This window comes from Anolis carolinensis, chromosome 1, assembly GCF_035594765.1.
Source record: "Anolis carolinensis isolate JA03-04 chromosome 1, rAnoCar3.1.pri, whole genome shotgun sequence".
Taxonomy (NCBI): Eukaryota; Metazoa; Chordata; class Lepidosauria; order Squamata; family Dactyloidae; genus Anolis; species Anolis carolinensis.
Window position 1 is genome coordinate 156,820,390 of NC_085841.1, and position 12,648 is coordinate 156,833,037.

General features: G+C 40.7%; 1 protein-coding gene across 3 annotated transcripts in view; it reads right to left on the minus strand.

The window, feature by feature from the left end:
- Positions 1 to 12,648, minus strand: part of clic5 (chloride intracellular channel 5) — a 65,742-nt gene that overhangs the window by 11,380 nt on the left and 41,714 nt on the right. The gene's annotated exons all lie outside the window — the stretch shown is intronic.

Sequence of the window (12,648 nt, forward strand, 5' to 3'; positions counted from 1 at the left end):
AGCTGGCAACTCTTCTAAAAGCAAAGTAACTTCAGCGCTGCCTGGAAAAAAGACAAATGTGAAGCCTCCACAAAATAATCTCTGTCAGTCTTCAAGCAACTAAATTGCTATGCATTGATGTGCTCAAGGAAACTATGATCTGTGCAAAAACCAAGCCATGACTGCTGTTACCTTTGCCTCTGGTGGATGCCTTTTCTTTCTACATCTCTCTTCCAATCAGAAGATTTATTCCACAAGACACACAAATGAACTGGATGAAATATGCAATGAAGGAAAAGGGGAAACTGTACATAAATATTCACAGTCCCAAGCAAACACCCTGAGATTTATTTTTCCCTTTAAAAACATGCACGCACACACACACACACCAACAAACACCAGACTACCTTCCTTGATCACTTCCAGATTCAGAAAATTTGATATTGCAGGAGACCTGTTCCAGTTTGCCAGTATGCAAAGAATAACAAATGCTGGAACAGAAATTTAATGGTACAAAATTCTATCCATTAGTCAGCCTGATCTAAAGACCATATCTATGTGAAAGCTGAGATAATTTGGCCATATTATACCCAAGTGCAAAGTTCCATCCTTTGACTTTCCTTTAAATAAAAGGTAAAGGTTTTCCCCTGACATTAAATCTAGTTGAGTTCGACTCTGGGGGATGGGGTTCATCTCCATTTCTAAGCCGAAGAGCGAGCGTTGTCTGTAGACACCTCCAAGGTCATGTGGCCGGCATGACTGCATGGAGTGCCATTACCTTCCTGCCGGAGCGGTACCTATTGATCTACTCACATTTGCATGTTTTCGAACTGCTATGTTGGCAGAAGCTGGGGCTAACAGCTCTATGTCAGGGTCACAAAAACTGGCAAAAGATTTCTGAATGCCACCCGTTTACACACATCTATTAGGAACAGCATGCAGTGTTTACAGTGGATTCTGCAGAAAATGCTTCAGTTTTTCTCCACAAAAAGTACATACGTAAAATCAGCCTGTTTAGCAAGCCTTGCAAATATGGATTCATTATCAGTAAATGTTTGATTTTTAAACCTATTTTATATGTATATATACACCTGGGATCATGCAAAAATTTCTCAGGCCAAAAGGGGCCATGAATGAAAAAGGGTTAAAAAGCTCTGTTCTAAACTCCTTATGCACATCGACAAACTTAATGCAGTTAGATCCCTCTTTCACCAATATTTTAGGGAAGCCAAGGACCTCTCTCTATGGAAGCCCCTACCCTAAACTACATTTCCCAAAATCCTGCAAGAGATAGCATTACGATAGCAAAACGGGCGCCTCCACTTTAGAACACTAGTGTGATATGTAGTCAAACTGCCATGTCTCAGTGCTATGGAATCACGGGTGCTATAGTTTGACAAAGTCCCTTCCCTGCCAAAGAGTGCTGGCATCTTCCGGGATTCCACACCATTGAGACATAGCAGTTTATACAACCAAGCCATACAGTCGTGTAGGTGGAATCAGCATGGTGTGATTGCTAACTACAGTCTTAAAAGTTCAAGGGATCTTGTAATTGAGCCCTTTTAACTTCTGTGTGGACTCAGGATGCATCTACTCTGTAGTGTTCTAGAATTTACAAACAGTTCTAGAATTTATGTTCACTCTTGAAGACTGAAGAAAATTAATATGTAAATGTAAACATTTCCAAGATTTCTGAAAAGAGTTCATCATTCTTATTATTCTTGTTGCCATGGAGGTAATCCCCTTCAGAATGACTGAGAAACTCTCTGCAAAGTCTGCAAAGTAAAATCTGCACAGCCATATAATCTAGTATCTAATCCCAGATTATCTGCTTTGAACTGGATTATATGACAGTGTAGACCAGTAGTCCTCAAATGTTTTGGCCTTCACCTCCCAGAAATCCTAACAGGTGATAAACTGGCTGGGATTTCTGGTAGTTGTAGGCCAAAACACCTGGGACCCACAGGTTGAGAACCACTGGTGTAGACTCATATAATCCAGTTCAAATCAGATAATCTGGGATCAGATACTGGATTATATGAAAATGTAGATCCAGCCTTTGAAAACCAAATAGCTATAATAGCCTGACATCAATTTCTTTAATTCCAGTTTGCTACTATTATAATAGCCCGAAAAAGTGGGATGACTGTGGGACCCCAGAACTGCAGAAGCTTAATGTCCGGATCATTAGAGGTGTTTTTTTTAACCTGGATTAAACCGAGAAAAATTGGTTTAATCCAGGTTGAACTTGATAAGCTTGAAAAGTCATCAGGACACCTCAGTCTAATCCATTTTTAGCCTGAGTTTTAGAACTGTGTAGAAGGGCCCTGAGTTGAAGTTGTCTATGTCCACCAGCATGACTGACACAACAAAATGACTCTCTCAAGTTGCTGCTATCGTACCTTGTGACAGCCCCCACAGCCAAAAGACAAACATGGCTTCAGCTCCCAAACCATTACCTTCTCCAGAATCTATTGATGATTCATTGGTGTCACTCTGAGCTAGAGATAGAATAATCAGCCTGTTCTCCAGACCCTGGACTTAACTCTACAGGCACAGATTTTGCTACATAAACTTGGATTTATTTTATTTCATCATTTATTTTCAGCTGAAACTGCCTTCAGTAAATTGGGCACTTTATCTCCCTCTCTTGTGAAGTCTTTACACCACATGCCAAGGACTAATGCAACAAAGGGGAAAAATCAAGCCTTAAATATAAAGCCACAGCAATTTATAAATGAAAGATGATCATTACAGCATTCCAAATTAAGCTGCTGGATGTTTACACAGAGTGTGCAGTGTAATTTAAATGATCAAAGAGCAACATGAGATACTTTGAAAAACAGGCACCCAAAAGTAACTTCAGATTTTGACTCCACTAGACGATAGCCAAGGGGAAATGAAGTATCTCTGAGTCTATGGTGCCCTCTTGAGTTCTATTAGGCAGTTAACAGACTTTCTTGTCCAAAATATATCATTGTATTCTTCTCCACTGCCTTATGGTGAGAAATGCATTTGTTGCACGAAAAGACAAAGAATCCTTTTTTGTTAAAAGATATTCCGTATTTCTACAGACAGGTTCACCCCTCTACATCCTCACCAATATAGTTTCAGGGAAGGCAAGGTCTTGAAAACACTATTCAATGCAGAATTATATTTTGCTTTTCAAAGTTACTTTGGGGAAACTAAGATTGTTTACATTGGCTTTTATGGGTTTTTAACAGTAGCTCAAAATGCATGAAATAATCAGATAATGCTTCTTCTATGGTTAGTTGTTAGATCAACAAGAAGCCTTGTGGTGGCCTGCCTTTATTTGGGGAAGACATTCTCAAATATGCAGAAAACTTAATTTCTGTTGCCCATTATGGGATTTATAGTTTCCCTGCTTCCAAATTCAATTCAGTAGTTTCAGAAAAGTCATTTCTAGATAAGATCCTACAATGTGATGCTGCTCTTGTATAAGAAAAGCTTCCCTCTGGTCACATACCCCCCCCCCCCCCACTTCACTAAAGTTTTGATACTTACTTGGCAAGAGGAGAATGGGTGAGAGATAGCTGGCAAGCAATCAAGGAGGAGCCCTTCTCATAAGGCTTTCTTGGGCAATGAATATTCAGTAGTGGTTTTGCTAGTTTCTTCCTATGAAATTTGAGAAAAAGCACCTGGTACACCCTGGGGAGGTCTCCCATCCAAGCATTAATCAAAACCAACCCTATATAGTTTCCATGATTACATGGGATTTTGAGCTTTTAGGGTATTTAGGCCTAGACCCAAGCTCAAAAATCTCCAAGGACCTCATGACAGTGACCAAATCAAGTGTCCTAGGATACTTCCAGCCTTCTTTGGGGGCAGAGCCCCACACCTGCCATCACATTCACACAAATCATATGACTTCCAGTGGAGGCCCTGCCTGTTCTTGGACACTTCCCTCCAAACACAGGAGTCAGCACACTTCTGCCCAGTTTGGCTGACACTTCTTGCATGTGATGGGCAAATCGACATCACACTGGAGCGGGGCATGGTTTTGCCTCTCACCTCTGCTGTTTTGCCACGCTTACTGGCAAAATGGCACGGGGGGTCCTCCATAAGGTCATAAGTCTATCTTGAAGTAGTGAGAAGCTGTCACACTTGGGAAGAGTTCTTATTCAAAACTTGAATGTAAGTTCTTTCCATCATTACAGATATAGTACGACCATCTTATCCATAGTTTCAATATCCGCAGTTTCATTTATCCACACTCCAAAAATAGTTTCCCCAAAGTGCTTGTGGATCTCTCTAGGTCCTGCTTAGGGTGCAAGTATAAATCAAAAGATAAGATTCACTATTATCTGTGATTTCAGGAATCTGTGGTTTCAGTTATCTACATGGGGTCTTGGAACCCACTCCCCCCCCCCCCATGTATAAAGTGTTTATACTGTACTGGGAAGCAGACATTTTTATGATATTTCTCAGTGGAATATTGTTTTCAGAGTTATAGGAACTGACAACCCTTCAGGACTCTCCTATTATCTTTCTCATCATTTGTTTTGCTTTGTCCCTTATGTCCATGAAATCAGGGTGAAAGATGTAGTTGAAACAGCTTTTTTTTACCCTATTGCTGCCTGTTTTGTCTTGTTTTACTTCTCCTGACCCTCCACTCTCTGGTTTATTGTCAGCAGGATCCGTACAAAGATTGGCTGACTCCTCATGAGGCTTGCTACAGCCAGGCATGAATGAATCTTAATGTCTGTCTTCTGCTTCCCTCAAAACATAACACAAACAGGCCATGTTTTGAGAAAATTATGCATTCATATCTCAGGTTTCTACTTTTGAGTCTAAAAATTAAATCCATTCATAAAGTTATGGAAAGGACCCTTTATCATTAAAAGCATTGCTTAAAATTTAGTCATCTTAATTCGCAGGGCAGAAATTCTTCCTCACAAGTTTGCCAAGTCAAACTCAACAGAAACCCTGTACTATAATTCTCTAGATGTGGCTAATTCCATTATAGACTATGCTGCCAGAAGAAATGGGACCTGGCAAATTCGTCCTCCAATGCAACTTCCAAAGGTTTGTGTTCCCTCTTCAAGTCTGACAGTTTGCATAGCATGAATTGTTTGGGAGGCTGATACCTCCTACACATTATATGTTCATGAAGCAGCACAAACAAAACTTTTATAAACAACTATGGATCCTCTTCTCTTACCTTCCCAAATACACACCAAGGACAACAGAACTAAAGCAATGTAAGCATTCTGGGAATTATGTCCTACAAATGTTTTAACAGCATCTTACTTTACTATATATAGCACACAGCCATGTCTCACCTTACTTGCCTAACCACAAGATCTGATGTAGCAACATGAGGGGGAACAGATTTAATCAGATGGAAATTAACGATTAATGTTCTTTTATTTCTGGGCACTTGACTTGAATCCAAGCCAGACCAGTGGATTCCTCTGGTCAGACGGCTGGAAATTCCACTATAGGAAATCATGCTGGTGGTCTCCCAGTTCAGTTTCAAGTAAAGAGCAGCACAGTGGAGCACGTTAATGAATGCGGCCACCCACACCGGGCAGCATTAAATATTCATTTCAGCAACAAATTTTTAAAAACACCTTCCAACAAAATCAAAAGGCTCATTCTCTAAGCCAAGGAAAGTACAACTTCAGGAAGGATTAGTCAGCTGCAAACAGCTAGTTACTACCCACCACCCGCTTCAGCAGCAAATAGCCACAAAAGCATTGCATCTATTCAATATATTCATTTTCCTGAAGATCAGATCAGTAATTGCCTTGTTTCCATTTACAATGTGATTGTCAAAAATCAGTGGGATTCTTTGGCTTTGCTTTGCATTTGGGATCAGGCAAAGCAGATACCAGGGGAAATCGAAATCCTGATTGACATGATGTGTTTCTGAAAGATGTATGGAAGGTCCTAATTGACCAAGGTCCAATTCCTCCTCCCAAAATGGATTGCCACCAGTTGCCATCTTGTTGTCGAAAGCTTTCATGATCAGAATCACTGGGTTGCTGTGAGTTTTCCGAGCTGTATGGCCATATTCCAGAAGTATTCTCTCTTGATGTTTTGCCCACATCTATGGCAAGCATCCTCAGAGGTTGTGAGGTCTGTTGAAGGCTTTCGTGGCCGGAATCATTGGGTTGTTGTGTTTTCCGGGCTGTATGGTCATGTTCCAGAAGCATTCTCTCCTGACGTTTCACCCACATCTAAGGCAGGCATCCTCAGAGGTTGTGAGGTCATCCCTTTTTCCAATCTTTTTCTTTCTTTAATGATCCTTGATGTTTTGTCAATATAAAACTTCGATTTCTTTTTTCCCCTTTTTCTTTTTCCTTTTTCTGTTTTTTCCTAAACATTTTCTCTTTTGTTTTTTTCTTTCATTTTTCTTTTAATGTATAAATGCAACATCTGAATAAATACTAATAAAAAAGACATCCCACCCAGTGATTTGTTGCAACAGTATCCAGTGCCTGATACAGATGATAAATCCCATAACTTTTGAAACCCCATGGCAGGGATGGCCTCCAAATTTCTTAAGATTCCGCATCCTTCTATCTCTCTATTGATTTACTATAGTGTTCTATTTTGGAGATTTTAGAGTGGCATATAATAGTCTGAAACAAGCAAATATACAAAGGTTATCTAAAAACAAATGCATTAATAAATCAGTGAGTTAGAGTTATCAGTCAGGGATCTTTATCTGAAAAGAATAGCCTCCAGGAAACAAAACAACAGAGAAAGATTGATGCATGCTGAATCTCAAGTTAAAAGGCCATTGTACGGAAGGGCAGTGGGACACAAAATGTTACTTTCCTAATGGTATCCAAAAAGATGTCAGACCCAGTGTCTCATTCCTCACCAACAGCAACGCTGGGTATGGCTGATGGGAGATGCAATTCAGCAACATCTGGAATGCATCGGGTTCCCCACTGCAGTGAACGCACTCAGAGAAGCCAACATGTTGCTCAACAATTGACAGCTTTGCACACATGTCAACTTCCATGGTTCCCAGGGGAAAAGGAAGGCAATTTAAGTCCAAGATCTAGATATGCCCTACACCTTGAGACTAGGAGGTTGAAAGCCTAAATCCAATTGTTAGTATCAACTACATACGGCCCACTGCTGTTGTCAAAGTATCCATTGATTCAGTGGAGATATTTTGTGGAGAAAGGCAGGACATAAATCAAATAAATAAATCAAATACTTCAGTTGGAACTAGTGATGGGTTTAGATGAAAAGGCTAAGTGTCTAAGGAAAGATTCTTGAAAGCTGATGTCAGAGCCTATTCATTGATACGTTCTATGAATTCTTTGTCCTTGCTCTATATATGAAGAAATTATGTCTAATTCTGTCAAGTATAGCATCAGGACTTCACTATTTTATTTAGCGTGTAAGTAGCGAATTGAGGGTACATTTATAATGTATTTAAAAACACAAAGTTAAAAACTTGGCATTATACTAAATGTCCTATGACCAGTAGCTGGCCACTTGGAGTGCCTCTGTAAGGAGGTCCTCCATTGTGCAGGGCTCAGGCTGCATTGCATTGAGTGGTCTGTGGTTTGCTCTTATTTATTTATTTATTTATTTATTTACAGCATTTATATTCCGCCCTTCTCACCCCAAAGGGGACTCAGGGCGGATCACATTACACATATAGACAAACATTCAATGCCCTTTAACATAGAACAAAGACAGACAAACATAGGCTCTGAGCGGGCCTCGAACTCATGACCTCTTGGTCAGAGTGATTCTTTGCAGTGATTCATTGCAGCTGCTCTCCAGCCTGCGCCACAGCCCGAGCCCTTCTCCGCACTCACATGCCATGGGCTCTACTTTGTAGCCCCATTTCTGAAGATTGGCTCTGCATCTCGTGGTGCCAGAAGGCAGTCTGTTCAGTGCCTTCCAAGTCGCCCAGTCTTCTATGTGACCAGGAGAGAGCTTCTCATCCGGTATCAGCCATTGATTGAGGTTCTGGATTTTAGCCTGCCACTTTTGGACTTTTGCTTGCTGAAGTGTTCCTGCGAGTATCTCTGTAGATCTTAAAAAGCTATTTCTTGATTTTAGGTGTGGGCTTGCTGGCTGATATCCGAACAGAGATATCACTGCCTTGGTACTTTCATTATTGGCTGCTACTTCCCAGCAGATGTCAGGTGGTGCAATACCGGCTAAACCAGTGGTTCTCAACCTGTGGGCTGCAGCCCAGTAGTGGGCCGCAAGAATGAAAATTGGATCCACAAATCTCCTTCCTATTTATTTATTTTATTTTATTTCCACTCCTTTCCGCAGAGCTGATAATTGCATTGGATAGACTACATCAGCTCTAGATTATTAATTTTAGTTTTCTGTGGGTGAGCAGATGATGACTACTGGATGGCATATGTTCTGTATCAGAAACTAGAGCTGATGTGGTCTATCTAATGCAATTTTCTGAATCAGCACCACAAATAACCTTTTTGGTACTAATCTTGGAGAGTGGTCCCCTGTCAAAATGGTCCCTGGTTAAAGTGGTCCCTGATCAAAGTGGTCCCTGTTCAAGTGGGCCCTGGTCAATGTGGTCCCTAGTCAAGTGGGCCCTAGTCAAAAAAAGGTTGGGAACCACTGGGCTAAACAGTATAATTTCTCCCTCAGTGTAAGGTGTAGATATCCTGTGATAATGCGGCATGTCTAATTGAGAACCACATTCACTGTTTTATCGTGGTGAGATGTGTTCCACACTAGGCATGCGTACTCAGCAACAGAATAGCAAAGCGTAAGGACATATGTATTCACTGTGTCTGGTTGTGATCCCCAGGTTGTGCCAGTCAGCTTTCATATGATATTGTTTCTAGCACCCACTTTTTGCTTGATAGCCAAGCAGTGCTTCTTGTAAGTCAGACTTCATTGATATAATCAAAGTGTGGAGTTGCACACTGATATTATTTTTTTCCAAATGTAAAATGCCCTTTCCTATTTTTAGCATATTTTACTGATATATGCAGGATCAACTTTATTTTCTCTATTTTATTCTCCCTTCTGTCACTCCCTATCTGAAGAGTTTCATTGCAGGGATGGGATTTAGCCCACCTTCTCAATCAATCAAGTTAGGTAAAAATCTGGCTTTTCAAAAAATCCATGCAGCTCTATTGCTCTCTCCCATGTGAAAATATGGAAGGGATTTTTCACCATCTTCCCAGTAAAGCTAGTACATAACATAAATGTGGATATACAGGTAGAATTAACTTAAGAAAAATAAATGTCTCCTTTTCAAATTAAATATAAGTGGAGGGGGGCACTTTTTAATTCAAAGTGAAGACAATGATGCTTTTTCACCGTATTTCTTCTCTCTTGTTTCATTTCATGCTGAACTATGAGAGGATGGGAGAGCATGTCTTCAGCAAAGCCCTCTTATTAAAGTGATTTGGGTGATTCAGGGGATAGAAGGAATCAAGTTGGATATAATTGAACTGGCATGAAATAATAAATATGCACGTTTTATTTAAACACAGTTTGCCACATCCTGAAAATCTGGAACCAATTCCTTCTCTTTCAAGATGTTTAAAAGACGTGGAATTTAGATATGGCAGAAGTGTGTTTGCTTCTGGGCTTACAGCCCTAGCAAGCCCGCTCCAAACCTTTCAACTTCCACATTTCAAAGCGGTCAGAATAGTCAAACCAATGGGAGAAAGAGACTGAAAATATAAACATATTTATATTGCCATAAAATATGTCTTGTGGATTTTATATGTTTCAAGATTTCAAGTGGGCAAAAGACATTTTGCCACTGGTCATTATCCCATCAGGCCGTTGCTTGTAGAAAACAGAGAAGAACAGAGAGAGAGGATGTGCAGACAGGGCTTGCTGTGTAATGCCTTGCCTCCATGGGGATTGACATACACACACAACACACCTCTGGACAAGAATATTTCTGTTTCTCTTTGAAGCAGGAACAAGCAAAGCACCCAGGAATGTTTTGCAGCAGAGGTTTTTTGCCATTTGGAAAAAGTAGTTCCAAAATGTCCTCTAGAGCAAGGGTTCTTAACCTTTTTTTGTTAAACAGACTCCTTTGCCACTCAAGTTGTTGAATGACTTTAGCTACCACAACACCATTGGTTCAGAAGCCCAACATGCCTGGCTAATTCAGAAGGCCAAATCAGACATTGATGGGTTTAAAGGCAAAAGCAGAGGTCTCCTAGAAGCTAATGTAGGTCTCCCTAATCTTTCCAACTTGTCCATCTTCGCTTTAAAGAATCATAGAATAATAGAGTTGGCAGAGACCACATGGGCCATTTAGTCCAACCCCCTGCCATGCAGGAAAGCACAATTAAAGTATCCCTGACAGATGGCCATCCAGCCTCTGTTTAAATGTTTCCAAGGAAGGAGCTTCCACCACACTCCAAGGCAGAGCAAATCGTACGGTCAGAAAATTCTTCCTAATGTTCAGTTGGAATCTCAGTTCCTGTAATTTGAACCCATTTCTCTGAGTCCTAGTTTCAAGAACAGCAGAAAACAAGCTGGCTCCCTCCTTTTTATGACACCCTTTCACGTTTTTATACATGGCTATCATGTCTCCTCTCAACATTCTCTTCTGAAGGCTAAACATACTCAGCTGTTTAAGACACTCCTCATAAGGATTCATGGTCTTCAGATCTTTGATCATTTTAGTTGCCCTCCTCTAGACATCTTCTAGTTTGTCAATATCCCTTTTAAACTGTGGTGCCCAGAACTGGACACAGTATTACAGGTGAGGTCTAACCAAAACAGAATAGAAGAGCATGATGACTTCACTCAATCTAGACCAGTGGTTCTCAACCTGTGGGTCCTCAAATGTTTTGGCCTTCAACTCCCAGAAATCCTAACAGTTGGTAAACTGTCTGGGATTTCTGGGAGTTATAAGCCAAAACACCTGGGGACCCACAGTTTGAGAACCTCTGATCTAGACACTAGGCTCCTTTTGATGCAGCCCAAAATCCCATTGGCTTTTTAAGATGCAGCATCACACTACTGGCTCATGTTCAACTTGTTGTCCATGAAGACTCCAAGATTTTTTTCACATAGACTGTTGTCAAGCCAGGCATCACCCATCCTGTATCTTTGCATTTCATTTTTTCTGCCTAAGTGTAGACATTGCTTTGGACTTCCCAGTGATTGCTGATACATTTTTAAAAAATCTTCCAAGAAATACTAGAAATCTGCCAAGGAAGGCCCTTTTAATTTTCATCTGAATAAGATTCGACCTAAACATTAAGGACATTACTGCATCATGGCCTAAAAGTTACTGAGGCATCATAAACTCATCCTCCTAGAAAACTAGAAAAACTGGCATATCCCTTCTTTGGCTTGCACAATTCCCCAAAAGGCACTGTAAACGACAAACTGTACTTTCCTCTTAGCACATCATCTCATACACCACTCCTCCCAATTGGAAGAGAAGGTCCACCTTCTCGAGGCTCAGGTATCCACACTACACCATATAAGGGAGGAAGAGGTTGCCTTGGACCCAGAAGAGCAGACTGTCTTGCAGGAGAATTACATGGAATCTCTTTGAGGAGAAGACTACTTCTCAAACACAGGGGGTTGACACTTGGAGGAATTCAAATGAATAGCCAGCATATGAAAGGATAAAGTTAGAAATGGAAAGCGCAGAACAAGCTCCAGTTTGCTAGAGAGGTTAAAAACAATTTTAAAAGGACCTTTTTGTTACGTCCGTAGCAAAAGGAAGAACAAGGAAATGGTAGAGCCACTCTGCATAGAGGTGATGGCGGAATGAGACAGCAGACAGAGAAAATGCAACTCAACATCTTCTTTGCCTCAGTCTTCTCCAAAAATGTTAACAGTGCTCAACTTGGGGATAATGGAGCAGAGGATGCAGTAGGGGAAATGTAGCACAGAATAGGTAAAGAGGCAGTACAGGAATATCTGGCTAATTTAAACGAATTAAAGTCTCCAGAACCAGATGAAATACATCCAAGAGTATTAAAAGAACTGACAGAAGTAATTTTAGAACCACTGGCAATCATTTTTGAGAATTCATGGAGAACAGAAGTTCCAGCAGACTGGAAGAAGGCAAATGCTATCTCTATCTTCAAAACTGGGAAAAAAGAGGACCCAAACAACTATCATTCTGTCAGCCTGACATTGATACCAGGAAAGATTCTAGAGCAGATCAGCGAACAGACAATCTGTAGGCACTTAGAAAGGAATGCCATACTCACAAAAAGTCAACATGGGGTTCTCCAAAATAAGTGGTGCCAGACGAACCTTATTTCTTTAATTAATAGAATTACAAGCTTGTTAGATGAAGGGAATGCTGTGGATGCAGTATATCTAAAATCCAGTAAGGCCTTTGATAAGGTTCCCTGTGACATTCTCAGAAAGAAGCCAATAAAATAAGGGCTAGACAATAGGCCTGTGCAATTCAGGTAAACCGTGATCCGTTTCGGTGTCCTAGATTTTGGTGGGGGCCCTGATCCATTTTTTGGGAGGATGGAAATCCATTTTTGATCCAGGAAACCGAAAAATTTGTTTTCAATCCAGCCCATTGGTGGCAATGGGGGAGCTTCCCAGGTTTAAGGCAAGGGCTTAAGAAACCTCCCTTCCTGTGATCCTTTCCCTTCTCTCTATAGAGGAGACCCAGGTTTAAGGCAAGGGCTTAAGAAACCCTATTCCTGTGATCCTTTCCCTTCTGTATTTTGAGGA